The sequence below is a fragment of the Globicephala melas genome, chromosome 17, assembly GCF_963455315.2.
Source record: "Globicephala melas chromosome 17, mGloMel1.2, whole genome shotgun sequence".
Classification (NCBI taxonomy): Eukaryota; Metazoa; Chordata; class Mammalia; order Artiodactyla; family Delphinidae; genus Globicephala; species Globicephala melas.
In genome coordinates, this window is record NC_083330.1 from 4,966,010 (window position 1) to 4,987,854 (window position 21,845).

At 40.1% G+C, this 21,845-nt stretch overlaps 1 pseudogene; it reads left to right on the forward strand.

Annotated features, from left to right (window-relative positions):
• Window positions 1–7,267: 7,267 nt before the first annotated feature.
• Window positions 7,268–7,681, forward strand: LOC115854905 (GSK3B-interacting protein pseudogene; annotated as a pseudogene).
• Window positions 7,682–21,845: the final 14,164 nt, after the last annotated feature.

Genomic DNA, 21,845 nt, shown 5'->3' on the forward strand with positions numbered 1-21,845 from the left:
ACTTCATGGAAGCGCCAGGGAGGAGGGATGGAAGAGGAAGAACAGACAGTTTTCGGTTGTGGTTGTGGGAGGTTGGCTTTCTGGTTGCGGGAGGCTCTGGAGCCTGCCCTGAGGACCCACCCACATTCAAGGCTGAGATGGGACCCTTGTGGTCTGTGCCAGGCCGGCCTTGACTCTGTTCCTTGCTGTCTGTTTGAGGAGCCCCTTTCAGCAGCCATGGGACTTGGGGATTCTGCAGTAGCAGAAACAAACGCCTGGTGGCTCGTAGCATCTTGTGAAATTATAGCATCGTCATGGTGCCCACAGTACTTTGGGAGTTAGAAGTGAGTGTCCACCACCCAGTCCCAAATGAATGATCTGAGCAAAGACTAAAAAAGAGAAAGCCCTGTCCTTACTCCTGTCGCCTGCACTTTTCACTTGGAAATACCTGTCCTGGCAGGCACCCTGCTCTTTTCTTTTCCTCGGTGAGGTCCTGGCTTCTAAGGATGTTCAGTACGACATCTTGGCCTCAAATAGTTTCCCAAGTTTGGTACCGAGGTCTCAGAAAGTGCAAATCGGTGAGATACACATATTCTGGCTTCTCTTATCTATATCATTCCTCACTGGGGGCTACAGCGGACCCAGGACGGCTCCTCAGTGGAAATCTCTTATGTGAACAGCACATTTAACATTCCCATACAGGTCATTACAGAGTACTGAGTAGCGTTCCCTGTGCTCTACAGTAGGTCCCTATTTGTTACCTATTTTATGTATAGTAGTGTGTATATGTCAATCCCAGTCTCCCAATTTATCCCTCCGTCCACTCCCCCACCTTCCCCCTTGGTAAACATAAGTCTGTTTTCTACATCTGTGACTCAGTTTCTGTTTTGTAAATAGGTTCATTTGTGCCATTTTTTAGATTCCACATATAAGTGATACCATACGATATTTGTAGAAATGGGTTTTCTTGTCTTGCACCTTAGCTGTTCCCTTGCTAGACGGACGTACCAGGAAGCACCAGACAATTTAGCTTGACCAGAGACAGCATGCTTAACTTCTCTTATTTTTTGTTTTTATTCTTTGTGTTTTTATTTTTCTTTTTTGTTCCCTCTCAGGGGGAATTATATAGTTAAAAAAAGGAGTAGTAACTTCTTTACATAAATATATGATTGGAATAAAAATTAGAACAAGTATTAAGTATTCGTGAAAAGGATACCAGATTAGAACTAGGTATTATCTTTTCTGAATCATCTTTAGTAGTAGGGTTTAATTATTTTAATGAATGCCAACTCATCTGAGTCTCAGATAACTCTTCCACAGAAATCTTAACTAAAACACTAATCTCCCTCTGCTAGCAGGATGTGGAACCTGTGGTGAATGTTCAAGAGGGAATAACCCCATGAGCGCTGTGAAGTGTAAAGCTAACCCCATAAAACGAGAGTAAAGCCACAGGGAGAAAGATAGTAAATGCAACAGAGTGTCAGTTAAAAGATAGAATCAAAACAAATGAAACCTTGTTTTTGTGTTGAAGTTCCCAGAAGTTGCATGGAGATGGGAGAAAGCCTGTCCAATGCATTCAGAGATTTGAAATTTCAGTGAAAGTTGAGCTGCCTTGTGTGGATTTTTGCATTACTTAAAATGTCACTTTTATGTTTGAGCTCTATTGTTTTTATCAAAGATACTTTTTATTAGCCACGTGGTTAGGTCAGGGTTTTTCTCCTTGGGACGATAGCAAAGATGACTGACCAAACAAATGAACCCTGGTGACCTAAAGTTCATTGGGCAAAACTAAATTTGAAGTACAGAAGAGATCGGTATTAAATCAAACTTCACTCAAGAAAACTGAGTTTTAAATACAGGAGAGATCATCTCTAAACAATAAAAACCCTGGGACCAGTGACAAATAATTAAGGTAGGAATTTTAGAGTCTGAAGTAGAAAGCAAGCACTATGGTTCCCGCTTCTGTAGACCGGGCTCCATGGTAGGCAGTTTCATAGATTAACTACTACAGCCTAGATGCTGCCAACGTTACAGATGAGGAAAATGAAGCTCTGAGGGGGACTTATCTTGAACTTCATGCCTAATAAATACCTGTAGCTGGATGTAAACCAAGATCCATTTGGCCCAAAGTCCAGTACACTAGGTGAAAATGAGGGGAGGCTGGCGGCCAGTAAGGGTAGGGAGACTGTCAGGGTTGCCAGCAGTTGTCTTCCTGTGTGGTTTGCTTTCTAACTCTTCAACTCAAGTCTATGCTCCAGGAGATTGCTGGATCTGTTTTACATGATGAAGGGTCTCCACTGGAAGACCCCTACGTCTCCAGACTCTCAGACAAAGCTGCAGAAGTCGATGAGACATGGTGACTCCCATCCACTCTCTCAGTGATGTCTGGTTCCAAAGGCATCTGGGTAGCATTTGAGCTCCACACAGGTAATTTGCATGGGGTCACCTTTGCTTCAGTGCTGGTTGGCGAATTTCCTGTCCATGGCTGGCAGCTATGAGGACTAACTGGTACCTACCGGTGATCAGGAACCATCCTTTCTTATTCTCGTGGAGTGAAATTAGAAAAACCAAATACACTTCTCTCCTCTGTGGTATTTGATACAGACTGCTGACCTTTTCGTAGTGCTTCAGTGAGTTTCCTTGGGCATTAATTTTGTTTGACTGCTAAGTTTCTGTCTTGGTTCCACGGTTTATGTATTTCTGTGGGTTCTGCTCCTGCAGTCACACGGAGCCTAACTAATGACCAGTCCTTTCACGTTGTCTTTGTTCTTTCACAGAGGATTTGGCTCCAGAGCTGACCATCCTGAACTCTTTTAAAACCGTGTCTGAGAAAAAGAGAACATTAAAAAAAATGGCAAGTTAGCATGTAGTCATTGTGGACCTAGTTACTTTCATAGGCAGAGAGCACTTATAGGCTAGAGTTTTCCTCACTGCACATCACAGTCAGATTTATTCAGTTTTAAGTGATTATGAGTCAAAATGGAAAGTGCTGGTAATCCCCCCTTCCCTAACTGCCACCCACCCATCTGCAGCTTATCCTATTTGTTCCATACATTTATAAGTGATTGAAAATAAAGGCCACTCTTCATTCTTCCCATCTGAAACAAGGTTCCTCGACAAATAAGCTTACAGATCATCAAAAAAAGAATGTAGAATAGTTTTATAGGGGGAAAACCCAAAACCATGATTTTGGGCTACTTCTCCATACAAATTACTAGGGGATAATTTTACTCTTCCTAATCTGGTTGCAGCCCCCTGTCCCTACTGCACTGTCTGGACCTCCTTCCCTTCACTTTTTACCCTCCCTCTGAGCTATTGAATTACTGGGTTCTTTACCTAGTCCCAAGATAGGGAAGAATATCACCTATTGCATTACTTAGTGTTACTACAGAGTGATGGTGGTCTCATGGCTCTTAAAGATAAGAATAATTTGTTATTTAGTTTCTTTCTAAAACAGTGTTTTAAAATCACTAGTGTTAATCTTTCATCTATGTTAAATGGAAATATTAATGTGTTATATAAGTGCACTTCTAAGTTACAAATTTTATAACAGTTTTATATGTAGAAATTCACCACCTGTGTTTATTTGGTATTCCTATTTAAAGAATTTCTTTTTAAAAATTGCTAAACCACATGACGCAGAGGCAATGCTGTACAGAGAGCCACTGAGTAATTATCAAGGAATAATAGCTCCTTTTACATGAACTGTCTTTCTGGACTTGAGAAAAGAATGGGACTTTGTTGAGAGGCCAATCTAAAAAAGTACCATAACTAACAAATGCTATTCATATAGCCTTTAGCTGTTTGTGTAGGTTATAACCAGAATTAAAGGAAATTTCATGAATAAAATTGCATCTTCTTATTAAGACTTCAAATTATGTTGGACAATTACCTCTAATTTATTTAAAATATGAGTGAAGTTTTGCATAAATTCTGCATGCAGCACCACTAGCTTACTTTTGTTCCTTGTTACAAGCAAGGATATTTGAAAATTGTAGCTGAATGCTATCAAAATGACAAATTTTCCTCCAGTGTGAATTGAGGTTAATTCTCTAATTCTTTGAACTTTTTATACGACACAGTGTGTTCTTAACTAAGATAAAGCTAAGAGTCTTTAGAGCTAATAGGGAAATTAGAGTTTAGTCCTGTCTTCTCCTTTTGAAGAACATGCATCTGAGGTTGGTGGCACATCTGGGGTATCCCGGGTAGACCAGTAGACTCAAATCCCAGGAAGCAGGAGCAAGTTCCACACTCTTCCCTTTGCGTGTGTCCTCCATGGATGCGGAAGAGTTCCTTCTGCACATTTCCTTTATTTTCAATTTTATTGCCTCTGCCCACACTGAAGTTCTCGTCATCTATTGTTGGATGTAGTTTAGTCCTTTATATTATGTGGCACCATGTCAAGAGCACAGTAAAGATTGTACTGATTTGTTACCAAAAATAACAAGTTTATCTTTATTCTGTCTGAAAAGACAACTAAACTATCACTAAATGCCAGGACTCTCTTTAAAGAAAACCACTTTATGATGTAACGGAATAGCTACTCAGCAAATGGTTTTTGAGTTAATGAATGAATATAACATTCTTTTAAAATTTTCTTTTTGAAAGAGTATGAAGTGGTTTGCCTATATATTTCTAGTTAAACTCATTCTCCATGGTATTTCCAGCTATCCTTTCAAAATGTGTTTCTGGTTATACCATTGCTCTCTGTATATACCTTCCACTGTTCCAATGAGTAGAGTCTGAATACTTCAGGACGGCATAAGCAACATTTTATACAGCGGCATAGGACAGTGGTAGACCGCACACTCTGGGTGAATACCTAGAAAATCAAGGCTGGATCAACACGAAGTTGGGACAATTATTGAAGTGTAGTTAGATTTCACTTACTTCTTTAGTAGCTTTTTAAATAAAAAGCTATATAGGGCTTCCCTGGTGGTGCAGTGGTTGAGAATCTGCCTGCTAAGGCAGGGGACACGGGTTCGAGCCCTGGTCTGGGAGGATCCCACATGCCGCGGAGCAACTAAGCCCGTGAGCCACAACTACTGAGCCTGCGCGTCTGGAGCCTGTGCTTCACAACAAGAGAGGCCGCGATAGTGAGAGGCCCGCGTGCCGCGATGAGGAGTGGCCCCCGCTTGCCACAACTAGAGAAAGCCCTCGCACAGAAACAAAGACCCAACACGGCCAAAAATAAATTAAACAAAAAAAAGAGCTATATAGGTGTGACTCTAGTACTCTTTTCCAGTGCATTTACAATGTGATCTCAGACCAAAGTCCAGTTTGTATTGGAATTTGTTTTAAAAGACACAATACATGTCGCTTGCAAACTTGTATGAGCTATTGTTTTATTTCTTGAGAGTGTCTGAATCTTTAGCTGAACAAATGTCAGAATTTGTCAATTCTCTCTAAAGCAGGAAAAAAAACCAAAACAACAATAACAGTTAAAACAGAGGGATGAACTTGAAGTTATATCTAGATCTGGGAGAGGTTAGTATATATGAAAAATATTCTCACAAAGAAGTATTTTAAAAAATTTAAAATCTGGTCATATTGGTATCTTTTTCGGTGATAATTAGTTTTCTTGACAGTATAAGATTTGATTGGCTTTTTATTGAATTTTCTGCCTGATTCTATATAGCTGAAATATACCCTGCTCGATCTTTAATCATTGTTTTCTTTAGTTTAATAGTTGGGTACCATTATATGAATACTCATTTTCTTCTGTTGACTTTGTGGGTAGATGTTCTCAGATTTCTCTGAGTCTAATGGAAGATGAAAGATATTCTTTTCTCTCCTTTCATGAAGCCTTTGGCGTCATCCTTCCATAGATTAGGATATCAGACTCTACTTCTAAGGTTTTTATACTGGAAGATGATAAAAAATAACGCACAGACGTATAGATAATTGAGAAGATGGCCAAATCCCCTGACCTGGGCTGAGAACAAACACCCCTCCTCAAACCCCTTAGTTGTTTGATGCCCCTGTGAGCAATTCCATTGAGTCCTATGACATATATTGAAGAGATAGCATTAAAACCATACTTCTAACATCATACCTATATTTCCATTATCATCATATTATACCCTTATTATAGGAAATGTTCTCTTTTTTACTTAGATACTTGAATTACACTAGAATCATAAGAAATATGTCTGATAAAATATACGCTATATAGAGTAAAAAGCAGAGGTTTCTCTAATTTCTAGAAAAATAGAAATAGAACTCGCCTCTATGAAATCAAAGAAAAACACTCTGTTGCCCCATAAAACCACATTCTATGAAGCAAGTTCAGCTAAATAAATGGTTGGAGGCATAAAAATCTAAACGTCTCAGACGGATGATCTGGAAATCATTCTGTTCTGTCTCTTTACCTGGATCCCTTTTCCCCTTCCAACTCCGTTCCCCCTGGCTCTGGGGCAAACCTAACATTTATGGGTCCAAATATCGGTAGTCCCTGGGAAGTATGGTGGTAGCTGGCCCCAAACCCATAGAACGTACAACGTCAGGAGTGAACTCTAATGTGAACTCTGGACTGTAGGTGATAACGAGGTGTCAGTGTACGTTCATCAACTGTAGGAAATGTGCCACCCTGGGGAGGGATGTTGATACTAGGGGAAGTTGTGCATGTGTGGAGGCAGAGGGTATAAATGGGAAATCTCTCTACCGTCTGCTTCATTTTGCTATGAACCTAAAGCAGCTCTAAGAAATAAAATCTATTTAAAGAAAATGAGGCCAAGGCCCTAGGTCCTGGCCCTGCTGTGAACTGTTGTAGAATGTCAACAGGTTAACACTTGGGGTTCTCCCTCCTAACATGTCCCGTGGAATTGGCTAACCACCTATTTCGGAAAGGCAAGGAACAGAATGCCTCTTAGAATGCTGAGAATAAATGTTTAACAAAATTATTCCTTTTCAGGGAGTGACTCTTGTCTTTCTATTTGGCTGAATGTTCCTTAAGGGCACAGACCACACCTTATACTTAGAATATGCATATTAGACTTACGCATTGAGATTTGCATTGGTACAAGGTAGCTATTATCTTGCTTAGAGTTGCAAGTGTCCAGAAAATCTGTATCCCTTGAATTAAAATAAATAAATGGCCAGATGCCTGGGGAGGGAGTAAGAGGAGGACTCGGCGTGTGTGCAGACTTGTGCCTGAGGTGGCAGGAATAAGACGGTAGTGTTCCCACGTCACATGCCTCTCAGAGCCGAAAGAGGGCGCAGCTGCAGCCACTCCACCTGCTGAAAAGATCACGGAACTTGAAGTCAAAGGGCTTACGTCAAAGATTTTTGCAGAATGGAAACAGACTGTAATCCCATGGAGCTGAGCAGCGTGTCAGGATTTGAAGAAGATGCAGAGCTTAATGGCTTTGAAGGATCTGATAGGAAAGACATGAGGCTGGAAGCTGAAGGAGTTGTAAATGCTGTTCTCTTTGCAGTTAACACCATGTTTGTCTCAAAAACCCTGTGCTGTGCAGACGATGTGGCCTATATCAATGTGGAAACAAGACAAAGGAATAGATACTGTCTGGAGCTCACTGCAGCAGGGCTCGGGGTGGTAGGTTGTGCTTTCGACCAGGTGGACGATCATTTACAGACTCCCTCCCATCCTTGCTGCATGCGCTCAGCCCTGCCTACCGGGAAGCAGTTGGAAATGCAGTCCTTCAAAGACTTGAAACTGAAAAGGGATGGACAGTCACGATAAGTTCTTTCCTGTTAGAGGGGCTGTTGATGGTACACATGTTGACATAAAGCTTGAAATTCTTGCAGATGGTCATAGTAGAGAATGCATCTTTGATTTTGTGTCTTTATCATTTTTTGCTTCACATTTAGGCTTTTGATTGAGAACTTTATTGACTAACAAATTGTGTTTCTCAGTTTCTGATTCGTTAAGGAAATCCTGAGGCCATTGCTGTGATGCCATCATTAAGACATTCAAATTTCTTCATATTAGTATCTCTGGCATTCTGAAAACCTAATCAGTACTTCATTCTCTTATTTCAGGACTTTGATTCTGCCAGCACTTTCTTTCACATAGGAAATTCTAGATTTGTATGGTCATATAGGAAATAAACTAACTTCAAACTTTGATTCAGCTTGCTAAATCAGGGGTTTACTGCCAGCTTGGGCTGACTTTGAAGTAATTATTTTGCTACTAGCCTTACTGGAAACGAATTATCAACTAGTTTCCCCTGCACAAGTTTTGAACTTCACTGCTTCATTTAATCTATTTATATTATTAATATGGACTGATAAAAATGAATTAAGTATATATTATGTAGCTAGTGTTACATGAAAAACAGGTACTCAGGGGGCTTCCCGGGTGGCACAGTGGTTAAGAATCCGCCTGCCAATGCACTGGACACGGGTTCGAGCGTTGGGGAAGATTCCACGTGCCGCGGAGCAACTAAGCCCGTGCGCCAGAACTACTGAGCCCGCGTGCTGCAACTACTGAGCCTGCGTGCTGCAACTACTGAAGCCTGCGTGCCTAGAGCCCGTGCTCTGCAGCAAGAGAAGCCACCGCAATGAGAAGCCCATGCACCGCAACGAAGAGTAGCCCCCGCTGGTCGCAACTAGAGAAAGCCCGCATGCAGCAACAAAGACCCAACGCAGCCAAAAATAAATAAATAAATAAAATAGAAAGAAAAACAGGTACTGAAATAGTACTGTATTCCTTGTTTGCACCAGCAGGCCAACTAAGAGGACAAACCATTAGCAAATGAATGTAACAATTACTTGTTTCCAAGATATTTAAGCACATAAGCAAATACAGGAACAGGCTCCATTCTTTTCCTAACAAAAAGCATCTTCAATGTGTGTGATTTAAAAGAAAGAAGACTCTGATTTCCTAGAAAACAATATTTTGGCCTGTGTTGATTCTTATTATGAATGTTTGTTTGCATAATGTACAGTATATATTCAGAAGGTATTTTTGCTTCAACGTTTCCTTTCTATAATGTAGTACTTTGGTATTCCCACAGCACTCCTTCACCAGCAGATGTACACTGTTTTGTCTCAGTGCTAAATCTACAATGTCATATGAGTGCATTGTATGGGTTTGAAATCAGAGGATGAATGAAGCATTCAGAGACTTAATATTTGAAAAAGGGAGACTCTGTATTTTATATTTTATTACAGGTACTAATATTTATAAAAATAAACTATACCATGCTGCTACATGTTTTTTTTTTTTTTTTAAGAAACTTCTTATTTACTTATTTATTTATTTATTTATTTATTTATTTATTTATTTATTTATTTTTGGCTGTGTTGGGTCTTCGTTTCTGTGCGAGGGCTTTCTCTAGTTGCGGCGAGCGGGGACCACTCTTCATGGCGGTGCACAGGCCTGTCACTGTCGCGGCCTTCTCTTGCTGCAGAGCACAGGCTCCATACGCGCAGGCTCAGTAGCTGTAGTGCACGGGCTTAGTTGCTCCACGGCATGTGGGATCTTCCCAGACCAGGGCTCGAACCAGTGTCCCCTGCATTGGCAGGCAGATTCTCAACCACTGTGCCACCAGGGAAGCCCCTGCTACATGTTTTTAAGTACATGTTGAATAATAAGGCTTGGGGAGTTGTTTTTTTAATATTAGTCTAAAGCAGCAGCTATAGAAATGTTGAACTAAAATTCTACATCTGGACACACCTTCATAATTTGTCATTTGAAGACTTTTTAAAATCATTATTAAATAATAGGTACTTTTAGGCTCTGAAGATCATGTAGACCAGAGCAGGTTAAAGTTTGGCTTGGGTCACTCTTCATTGTCAGAGTTTATTGGAATGCTTAAATTATGTTTGATAAATGAACATTCATCCTCATCTTTATTTTTAGATGCTTAAGTGTTTGGGTAACGAAGTCTAACTTCAGGTTGAACTTTCTCATGCTTAATCTCAGGCTAAATGTAAAGGATATTTGTAAAGTTTGAATAAAATTCTGTTTACTAATTTTGAGATAAATATGAAGAAAAGTGATTGTATGTTTAAAAATGGAAAGTGTTCATTTTGTGATAAATGTTTGATTCCAAGAAAAATAAAATAAATAAATGATACAGACAAAACAATCATAGAAGAGGAAGTTCTAGTAAATTTAAAGGGAAAATAACAAGGAAGAAAGTGAATGGACTATTCCCTGAGCTTAGATATCTATAGACCAATGTACAAAGTACAGGTAATAAACACATAGAATTCAATATAATAGCTTAGGTGTATTGAGACTTAGAGATGATGCTTGAGTAGAATCTGGGAACACTTAACAAGGGAAAAAAACAGCAGTAGATTATGTTGGTAGAGCTTTTTTTTTTTTTTTTTTTGGCGGTGCGCGGGCCTCTCACTGCTGTGGCCTCTCCCGTTGCGGAGCACAGGCTCCGGACGCGCAGGCTCAGCGGCCATGGCTCACGGGCCCAGCCGCTCCGCGGCATGTGGGATCTCCCGGACCCGGGGCACGAATCCGCGTCCTGCATCGGCAAGCGAACTCTCAACCACTGCTCCACCAGGGAAGCCCTGGTAGAGCTTTTTATATTCAAACATCTTTTACATACATTATCATCACATTTCATCTTCAGTAGTTCTCGGAAGAAATCAGGAAGCATTACAATTTGCATTTTAAAGATGAGGAAAGTGAAGATGAGAGGAGGAGGTTTTCAAAGGTCACAGAGCTGGGGAGTGAGTCAGTAATAACCCTGATCTGTTCCCATCTAAGAATCCGGAAGGCACATCCCTGATGGAAGACCATACTTTCCAACATAGGAGCATAGTGTCTGGCATTTGAGTAAGCCTCAGAGGAAAGAAGAGACAAGTATTATTGAGGAGGGGTATGTCAAAGACCTCACTCAGGTAGACATTTCAACTTAGAGATTCTCCCATCTTACAGGCAGGGTGGATGTGCTATCCTAATATTAGTTACATAGTTGGCAGAGATAAAATGAACCAGTACCAAGAGTTATGTATCATCTAGAAGTAGCAGAATGTCTGATAAATTCTTGGTTGTCTTCTTGGCATTTATGTCCTTCATTTATGTTGAGTAAATTGTGATCAAAACTATTGCTATAATCGTGATAGCGACTATCAGTTGAACTTGAAAGAAAGTGAAAATGTCACAGACATCACATTAACTGGGCAGAAATAAACTGCCTCTGGAGACAGGTATTTGAGATTGAAAGATGTTCAAAGAAGAGTCACAAGACCATATTCTGGAGCTCTCCAAAGTTCTGGGATTAGAGTCATACAGTATAAGTTCAGTTAATATATTCGATTGAGTGAGTTAGTGAATGACATAGAGTTTTATTGCTTGACAAAATCCTGTTCATCTATAAGCTACTAGTTAAGGAAATGGAGGATATATCTTAACTGTCTTATCTCTATCATTTTATCATTAAAAGTATCCCTGAGTGATGCATGTTACCAAAACTTTGTCATTATTTTAAAAAACAATGTGATACATATTATTTTCAGATTAAGTGATATTAAATATTAATTGACATCAGTATAAAGCCTTCTTCAGAGAAACCTGACTTTCATTCCAATTTGTTTTCTCCTACGTATCTTATTAGAATGCGTTTCCTTACTTTTATATTTGTTAATAATATGCAGTTATCCAAGAACAAAGAAAAATTGATTCCACCAGTGATGGTCCTTTGTCGCAACTTTGCTTCACATTTCACAGTAATGATGTAAAATTGTATTTAATACTATTTTTTGCCATTGCACACATGGAAGAGGTTTAAATGCAGTGGATTTCAACCAAGTAGCTAGATATTTAACATCACATTTTCACCTAATCCAGAGTATTAGTTCTCTGTCTCTACTGTATCAAATGACCACAACTGGGTGGCTTTAAACAACAGAAATCTATTCTCTGACAGATCTGGAAGCCTGAGCCTGAAGTCAGTTTCCTTGAGCTCAAATGAAGGTGTCGGCAGGACCAGACGCCCCTTGCAGGCTCTGGGGAGGGCTCGTTTCTTGCCTCTTCCCACTTCCATGGGCCGTCGGGGTTCTCTGGCTTGTGGCTTCATCTCTTTGTTCTGTCTTCATGTTGCCTTCTCTAGCTGTCTTCTCCTCCATGTGCATGTCTTCTAAATATACATGTGATTGCATTTGGGACCAACCTGGATAGCCCAGGACAATCTCCTCTCAACACCCTTGATTTAATCACATCTTTTGCCACGTCCTTAAGGACGTGGACTGTGTCTTGCTCCCGTTGGTTTCTCTTGGGTGGGCCTAGCACAGGGCCTGGCCCACAGTAAATAATAAATGCTATTTTTTTTATTGAATCGAGTCCATCTGTACTGTGGGAGAAACATATGATGGGATCCTTTCTTACTGCTCATATATTCTATTTTGACTGATTCTTTGGGCAAAGCTAAACTTGGCCTGGATATTTCCTCTTAATCTGAATACATTTGAAAGGTAGAAGAATATGCCATACCAAAAGTAGTTATTTAGGACTGAATAGTCCACTCATTTTAATACTTTTATCCATTGTTGTCTACTCTTCACATGGACTGCCCCAGATACTTGCAATATATTGGCTTTTTCCAAAAAAGACACATAGCGTATGTGTGTGTGTGTGTATACGGCGTGTGTACATGTGGTACGTGCGTTTGTGTGTGCGTAAGAGGCATAGCAAATACATATAGGTTTATAAAATCTTGAATTACATTTCCATTTCTTTCCAATGTGAAGAAACACCAGGATGAACAGGCTCTGGTAGCTGAGGTCTATTAATCATGTTAGACAGGAAGGACGTGACGCTTCCCATGTGAGTTCTTTGAATTGTATTAATTACAGAGTCATTACTACACTCCAGCATGGTGCTCCTGTGCTCTGCTGTCTGTTATCCACAACACAAATTCAAGTGTAGCCCCATCAGATGCTTTCTGAACACCATCTAATTAGACCTGTGACATGGTAGCATGTAGGGAACTTGATCAATGGGAAGAGTTCGAGGATAAATTACTTTTGTCTAAAGAATATTAGTATTGTCTCCCTGGCTAGAAACATAACTGTGATGGTAGAGATAGAATAAATCAACGATAAAAGTCATCATTGCCTTAGATCTTTTAAAATGAACTCAGTGTGTTTGTTATTTGTTACGTTTGTGAGTAGAATGGAAAAACAGGCTGAGAGGAGAAACAGAGTAAACACAGATTTGGGGCTGATTTCAGTAGACTGATTTTCTTTTGTGTTTTCAATGTACAGAAACATTCATCAATTATGGCCAAACATCTTGATAAATTTCACAAACAGAAAATACCCATCCAATTGGCAACCATATCAAGAAACTGAACATAACCGCCTCCCAGAGTCCCGCCCTCAGCCCCTGTCTAGCCACTAACCCCACCCACCATATACGCCATCTTGACCTCTAACCTCATAAATTTATCTTGAGGCTGGCATTATTCTGGGGGTGGATAACTGCAGGTAAAACAAAAGTAGAAAATACGTATTCAGAGAGCTTAGGATTTACTATCCCCTAAAGAGCAAAAATAATTTGTGAATTGTGAGTTGGTTTTGGTTTTGATAAAGTGGGAAGACTAGAAGGAATTGGTCGAGAAGAAAAGAGGTCTATGTAAGGGCAGCATAAAATGATTATCTTTAGAGGACGGATTTAAAAATTTATATTTTGGTTAGTTTGAAGGTCATTTCATAAGTACACATGTGAACCTCTTGGTAAACCATAAATATTTCAAATGTGAAGGTGGCTAGAAACTGTTCATGGTGAGTCTTCCGAAAGTTGGACGGTGCAGATATTTTCTTTGAATAACAGAGAAGTATGTTAAATAAGTCCAGGGAGAAAACATTGAGGGGAAGAGTGACCAAGTATATTATTTGAGTGCCAATAGTAGTTGACCTACGGAGGTGGATAGCATCTATTCTCAAAGCATCTGAGCAGAGTGAGCCCTGGGACCCTGGGTGGGCAGTGTGAGGTGAGCCCGTGGGGACGTAACACAGGAGAGAAAGAAGTTTCAGAGAGAGGAAAGTGAATCATGCAACTCTGCATCTCAGAATTAGAGGTTTAATTATTTTGAGAAGTAAGCAGTGATAAATAGTAAAAAGTTCAGATAGGAGAGATTCAAAAACTCCTCGCCAGATAGTTTCTATGGAAATGGAGTGGTAGGAGTGAGGTGTACACACTCATAGCACATGTATGGGAACCACCTGAACTTGACTAAGAAGCATACAGTTATATGAAGCAACTTAAGTGGGTGCAATATTGCGTGTGTTTGTGTCCTTTTCTTATTCACATACTGATATCCCATTGTTCCTTTTCCTTTAGAGAATATATTCAGTACAACATGATGCTTTGACATACATATACACTGTGGAATAATTACCAAGATCAAGATAATTAACGCATCTATCACCTCATATAACAACGCATTTTTTTCATGATGAGAATAGTTAAGGCCTACTCTCAGCAACTTTCAAGTATTCAATACCCTATTATTAACCACAGTCACCATGCTGTACATTAGCTCCTCAGAACTTATACATCTTATAACTGAAAATTTTTGCATACATCACCCGATACTCATGACTTTTAAAGAGATAACTAGCAGCAATATAATTATACAATTAAATAGCAACACCTACATTATTTTTGGTAACTAAATGCTCATTTGAAGCATTCTTACATTTATCTTTATATAGTTTATTTAATATGTGTTATATAAGAGCAGTGTCAGTCAACGCAGTTCTTAAAAGTACAATACGCAACTCATTGAAACCACCCCTGTGGTACCAAAGAAATCTATCTAAGATGGTTTAGCAAAAGACTCAGTGTTGTCTGATGACTCTGCTTCTTGGGTCTCAGCATCTGGGTAATAAACTTGTTCAGACCTCTCCTCTCCTTAACGCCAGCTGGCGTTTTATTCCTCAGCACCAGGGAAGAAAATTAGTGGGGAGAAATACAAGCAGCGTGGTGCACGCCGCTCACCACAGAAAGCCTGCAGAGTCCACAATCAACAATACGCCAGTCTGTTTTTAACTGATTGTGTTAAAAGCTCCATAAATGCATATGGCTTTTCCTGGCTGCTGTCTGCGCTACGTGGGATGGCGGCAGTTGGTTATCGGTGGGATAGCAGTGTGTGTCCATATCCAAAAGAAGGTGATGAGGCCAGACGCACTCCCATATGCAGGTTTGCATCTGTGTGTGGTGTGCTCCTTAGAATTAGCAGGAACGTGAAACTCATTTAGGCACAAAGAAGAAAAGACCTGGCATAACATGGGTCCATGTCTCAGGATTTGCAATTCTACATCTAAAAATATTACCTTAGCTGTTGACATTTATCAACAAGTGACAAGTTCAGACGATCCAATATCAAAGTGCACTGGCCTGATTGAAGGTAATGTTGAGCCTGTGAGGACGGACTGGAACCTGGGTTGGTCTCTCAACACCTCTGACTTCCGTATTGTAGATTTCCTGCTGGAGAAGATGGTGCTCTTTCGTACAGAAATAAATCATGTGCCTGGACCAGGACTTGGAGAAGCTGAGGGAGGCCCCAGGGCAAGGTGGAGATAGTGCACACCCGGATGCTGCCGTTCCAATGAGGTGAGAGCATGTGAGCAGCAAAGGCACCTGGTGCACGTGGCTGCTGCTTCCCTTCCATCTTCCAAATCATGCACACAATGTCTCTCTTATTCCACCCTAATGGGGAAGGTACTGGGAAGGGAATTCTGGGAAAGAAAGTTGAGTTGAGTTGACGTATTGCAAAGCCACCACGGTCCACCCCTTGTCAACCTGGCACCCTTATACAGTCTTTAACCACACTTAAAATCCAAATAGTAAAGTCATACTTCCACCTAACCTACTACGACTATCTCATGTACAATAGAGAATATGCTTCCTCTCCCCCTCAAGAGAGGATACAGTGCCCCTTTGGGTGATGCTCATTCTTCTAAGTCACCCTCTTTGATGTCCAGTAATACTGAGATATAAAGTCTAACTACTTTTAATACAACTTATCATCAGTAGTAGGGAAATAGGAGAGAAGATGAAAAAATTTTGTTAATATCTACAAGCCAATTAATACTAAAATAAGAAAATGCTTGTAACTGTTAACATTCTCATTTCTGCACCTGGTCATGTGGTCATAGCTGGTACTTACAATGGCCTTCTTCAACTACCCAATGTATACCTCCTTTGTTTTTAGCAAGCTCTGGTTTCATGCCTGTGGGGTAACTCAGAACTTCTTCCTAATGTGTCTGGACCATTAATAGTCCTTCCTGTATTGGACTGATGTAGCTTTTAACGGACTTAAATCATAGGATACGGGAATATTAAAGGTACCCTGGGGGAATCTCCTATATTTGTCGGAGCAATAGCTGCATACCAGGTGCCAGAGGTGGTGTTGACTTGCTTCAGCATGGGAATCACATTTGGAAAAGCATCTGAAATTAGAGTCATTAGCTGATTGAGTTTATGATAATCACTATCATTTGTTCAGTTTCATCTTTCCAGGCCCCATGGGTGAACTGAATGGTAAGAATCATTTACTCTTGTATTTTGAAGTCCTTGATGGCAGCACTAATCTCTTCAATCCTTTTTGGAACGTGGAATCACTTTTGGTTTATTTAGGTAGGTAGAGTCAGTTCCAGGGGCTTCTAAGTAGTCCTTTCTACCATGATCACCCACATCCACAAGCAAGGAATTTGGGAGGGGTTTAGCTAGGCAGTCGTTGCCCAGAATCTCTCATGAGGTAATAAAGATGCTGGCCAGGGCTTCAGCCATCTGAAGGCTTGACTGGAGTTGAGGGATCTACTGTCATCAGAATAGTGTGACAACAGTGAAAAGATCAACATAGATTAATTAAATGGAGTTCAGAAATAGACCTACACATATATGGTCGAATGATTTTTTTTTTTTTTTTTTTTTTGGTACGCTGGCCTCTCACTGCTGTGGCCTCTCCCGTTGCGGAGCACAGGCTCCGGACGCGCAGGCTCAGCAGCCATGGCTCACGGGCCCAGCCGCTCCGCGGCACGTGGGATCCTCCCGGATCGGGGCACGAACCCGCGTCCCCCGCATCGGCAGGCGGACTCCCAACCACCGTGCCACCAGGGAAGTCCTGGTCGAATGATTTTTGACAAATTTGCCAATTCAGTTCAATGGGAAAAATAAATAGTACTGGAACAGCTGTATATCCATATGAAAGAGAAATGAATATCTATCCTTACCTTATCCCACACTCCAAAATCAGCTCAAAATGCCTTGTAGACCTACGTGTAAAAGCTAAAACTATAAAACTCGAAGAAATCATAATAATATTTGAAACCTGATAGGTGAGTATTTCTTAGGATACGCAAAACATGAGCCCCTAAAGAAAACTTGACAAACTTGATCTTATCAAAATCAAAAACACTTTTAAGAAAAGGAAAAAGCAAGACACAGGATGAGAGAAAATACTCACGTACATGTATCTAACAAAGAACTTGCCTCTAAAATATATACAAGACTGGTAAAACTCAAGAAGTTCAGCAGCCTTCTAAGAAGTGTAAAACTATTTGAACATACCTTTTACAGAAGGTGAGAGCTCATGAAAAAATTTGAACCTATTGCTTATCAGGGAAATATAAATGAGATACCACTACATACACATTAGAATTGATAAAAACCAAAAAAGTGACAGCCCCAAACGTTAGTGACGATGCGGTACAACTGCGGCTCCTGGACAATGATGGGAATGAAAAAGGCTGCACTTTGAAAATACTTTGGCACTTTCATAGAAAGTTAAACATATGCGGGCTTCCCTGGTGGCGCAGTGGTTGAGAGTCCGCCTGCCGATGCAGGGGACACGGGTTCGTGCCCCGGTCCGGGAAGATCCCACATGCCGCGGAGCGGCTGGGCCCGTGAGCCATGGCCGCTGAGCCTGCGCGTCCGGAGCCTGTGCTCCGCAACGGGAGAGGCCACAGCAATGAGAGGCCCGCGTACCGCAAAAAACAAACAAAAAAAACACACAAAAAATATGCCTATGAAGTGACCCAGCCTTTTCTTGTATTTACTATGTATTTTCTCAAGAGAAATAAGAATATAGGTCCACACAAAGACTTGCATACAAATGTTTCTCGCAGCTTTCTTAATCTAATATCCCCAAACTGGAAACAATCCGAAAGTCCATCAGCAGGTGCCTGGATAAACGAAGGTGGTATTTCCATACAATAGAATATGAATCAGCAATAAAGAGAAATAAATTACATGGAGAAATCTTGAAATCTTTATGCTGAGTGAAAGCAGCAGATACAAAATAGAACATATGATGTATGATTCCACTTACATAAAATTCTAGAAAATGAAAACTAATTTACAGTGACAAAAAGCAGAAAGTGGTGGCCTAGTGCCAGGGACTAAGGGAGGGCCAGACTGCAAAGGGGCAGGAGATAAGGTTTGGGGTGACGGAAATGTCTTGTGTCTGATTTGGGCAGTGGTTTCGCGATGTACGCATGTCTCAAAACTCGTGTGTTTATTGTATATAAATTATACCTCAATAAAGTTGATATAAAAAAGGGATTAATAAAAAGGAATCCATTCCCACATGTTTACCAAAATCCTGTGAATTCCTAAAGATGCCACGCTCATTGTCACCACCTTAGAATTCACTGTGTACCTGAAATTTGGTACCTCATAGACCTCAGCTGTCCTGTGCCCCAGAGGGAAAAGTATCAATGTAACGAGCATACTGTATTATCTCTCTGTGCATCTCACTCTGAAGTGGGCTTTAAACTGTCACATTTAGTTGAAGCTTTTCATTATGTGGAATTTGTTTTTCTTTCATATTTCTTATGTATACATCTGGTAAGATCAGAATGTGGTGTGTGTGTGTGTGTGTGTGTGTGTGTGTGTGTGTGTGTGTGTGTATGTAGTATTCCGTTTAGTTTCTTTCAGCGTGCACGTGGGACAATAGTTTTTATGTAGCAGAGAAGGTCTGACAAGTTGGTGAGCTTTGTCTGTGAAAATCAGCCCTTTCTCTGATTCGGGACTGCTTCAGACTAAAGCAGGTAACCTTTGTCATTCTCTGGTCCCCTCCAACTTTTTTATTTCTCACTCCCTTGTCATATTGTATGATGATTATTTATTGTGTCTACCTTCATCCACGAGAGTTTCATCTCCCTGAGGGCAGGGATTGGTTTTTTCTTTCTTTTTAAAAAAAATCACTGTATTCATGGTCTACCTATGTGCCTGGCACATAGGAACCCTCAATACCTTTCTTTTTTTTTTTTGCGGTACGCGGGCCTCTCACTGTCGTGGCCTCTCCCGTTGCAGAGCACAGGCTCCGGACGCGCAGGCTCAGCGGCCATGCCTCACGGGCCCAGCCGCTCCACGGCATGTGGGATCTTCCCGGACCGGGGCACGAACCTGTGTCCCCTGCATCGGCAGGCGGACTCCCAACCACTGTGCCACCAGGGAAGCCCTCAGTACCTTTCTTGAATAAGTTTCTTGAATGAATACATATATATAACTAATCATATGCATATATGTATATATATTCATATACAGATGTATGTATGCATATATACATATTATATCTATATACATCTAATATCTATTCTGTCAGTCTGTGTTGTGTAACTGGTGCAACTGCTTTATCTTTATGCAATACAAGTTTCTCTCTTACTAAAGATGTGAATTTTACTTCTTATTAGCGAAGGTAATTACTCTTGCAGCATTATTTTTCCAGAGAAAATTAATTGACTTCCCTTCTTCTGTAATGTTTAGCTTCATGCTTATTGGAATGAGCTTGAAAATTTTTAAGGATTTGTCACCACCTCCTTCAAGTATAGCAGACACCTTTTCATCATTGTACTTTCTGATAATTTGATGTTAGCATAAAATTAAACTGTCAAGAAATCAAAGGACACTGACAATCTTAAAGTCGTCACTGAACAAAACCGATTGCATCTAATTCATCTGTCTTTGGCTCCTGACTTACCAATTAATATTTCAGAATGAAATTTTCATTTAATTATTCAAACAAGGTCCAGTCATGAAAACTTTTAATGTTTACTGTCATATTTAATTCTCCCTAAAACAAAAGTAAATACCGTGTAGATTTTTTTTCAAGTCAAAGGATCTTCCAGAAAAATGAACAGCTGTCAGAAATGAATGTTTCTTGCAAAACAGCTATAATTTATAACAGTACCAAAGAAAGTTGTCTCATTTCTTCCCTGAGTTATTTCAAGATATCAGGAATGATAGATAACAGGCAAAATGACAAAGAATACAATTAAAATCCTAACCTGTTCTAGCTGGTTAAATCCAATGAAATGCACTATCTTCTTTTTTATCTCCATCTAAAAACTCCTATCACCTCAAATTATGTTAGTGATTCCTTCATGTGATTTAGATTAAATGAAGGATTTTGCTTCACGAAATTATTTTGAAATCTTAGTTTAGACTTTGTGATGTTGTACTTTTTATTCTTTATGTAAATTACACATGACAATTTATCAGGGGACTCAAATGTCTTTAAAAGAAAGCGAACATATCACTTACCTACAATATAAGTAATTAAAGTATATATATTATATATATATTCTATTATAGGGCTAAAATAGTTTTTCCAAGTTGCATTAATGTCCTTTCCAATATACCTGTTTTAGATACTCATAGCCAATTGACTATCTGACGTTCAATGCCTTACAGACGGATTAGACTAAACGTAACTTTTAAGTTCTCCATCACCCTATTTGCTCCCCTCAGGTTGGCTGCCATCGTATCAGCAAACACCACCATCTATCAGGTTTTTCCAGCCTGAAATCTCCAAGTTGTCTTTGATTCCTCTTTCTGCCTCCTTGCTGTTCCTCCATCACAGCCGAGCAGCAGCAAATATCTCACACTGTCTGCTTCCCTTGGTGGCACAGACGCCTCCTCACCCAGGTTGGTGGCTGTTCACCTGGACGCTACTCCTGACCCTTCCTGCTTCTCTCTCACTTCCCCAAAGCCATCGTCACGCAGCACCACTTTAAAAAGAAGAGTGAATCAGATCATGTTTCTCCTGCTTCTAAAACCTTTTGGTAGATTTCCATTACTCCTCAGAAAAATCCAAACATTTTCGTGGACTACAACGCCCTGCACGATTTGGCTTTTACTTACCTGTCCGTGCTGTCTCTCACGTCCTTCACCTTTGCTTACACCAGCCTCCAATCAGCTTCTCAAACAAAACGCCTTTTTCACCCTTGATCCATTGCATTTGTTGCTTCCATTGCCTAGAATCCCTTCCTAGATTCTTTGTATGGCTGGGTCCCTTTCTTGCTTGTGAGTCAGATTAAACAGATGGCAAAGATGGACAGGAGCCGGGGGTGGAGGACAAAGGCGATGTGCCAACCATCAGGCTACGACTCAGGAGATATCTCCACCTCCTCCATCTCCATCTCTATCTACATCTACATACATATTTGCATCTATATCTCACCATACTGTTACTCCATATGCTATTAATTAATGCAAGAATAAAGATCAATATGTACATTGTTAAAATATTTTTAGACCACATTTGAAACACAAATATTTTCATGTTAAATTGGATTAAAACAAAATATTCACTTAACTAGAGACACGTGAGCCTACCAGCTAATTGAGATTTTATTGTTGCATCAAGTACAGGACATTAGTTCCTGATGATCTGAAAGTCCAAGGTAAACTAAAGGTCATAGACGGATACTTTGTTCGTTCATTCTTTGAACAGGTGTAGCTATTACAACTATAATAATATATAATGCTATATATGTTTAGTATACTTGTTTATTTATGAAAAATTCTCAGTCATCTAAGTATGTTAAATTAGTTTTCATACTTAGTTTCCTGAGGATTTTAAAATAAAACGTGTGCATAAATATTGCATCTTATTTAATTCAAAATAAATTACTGTCATTTGAAAATA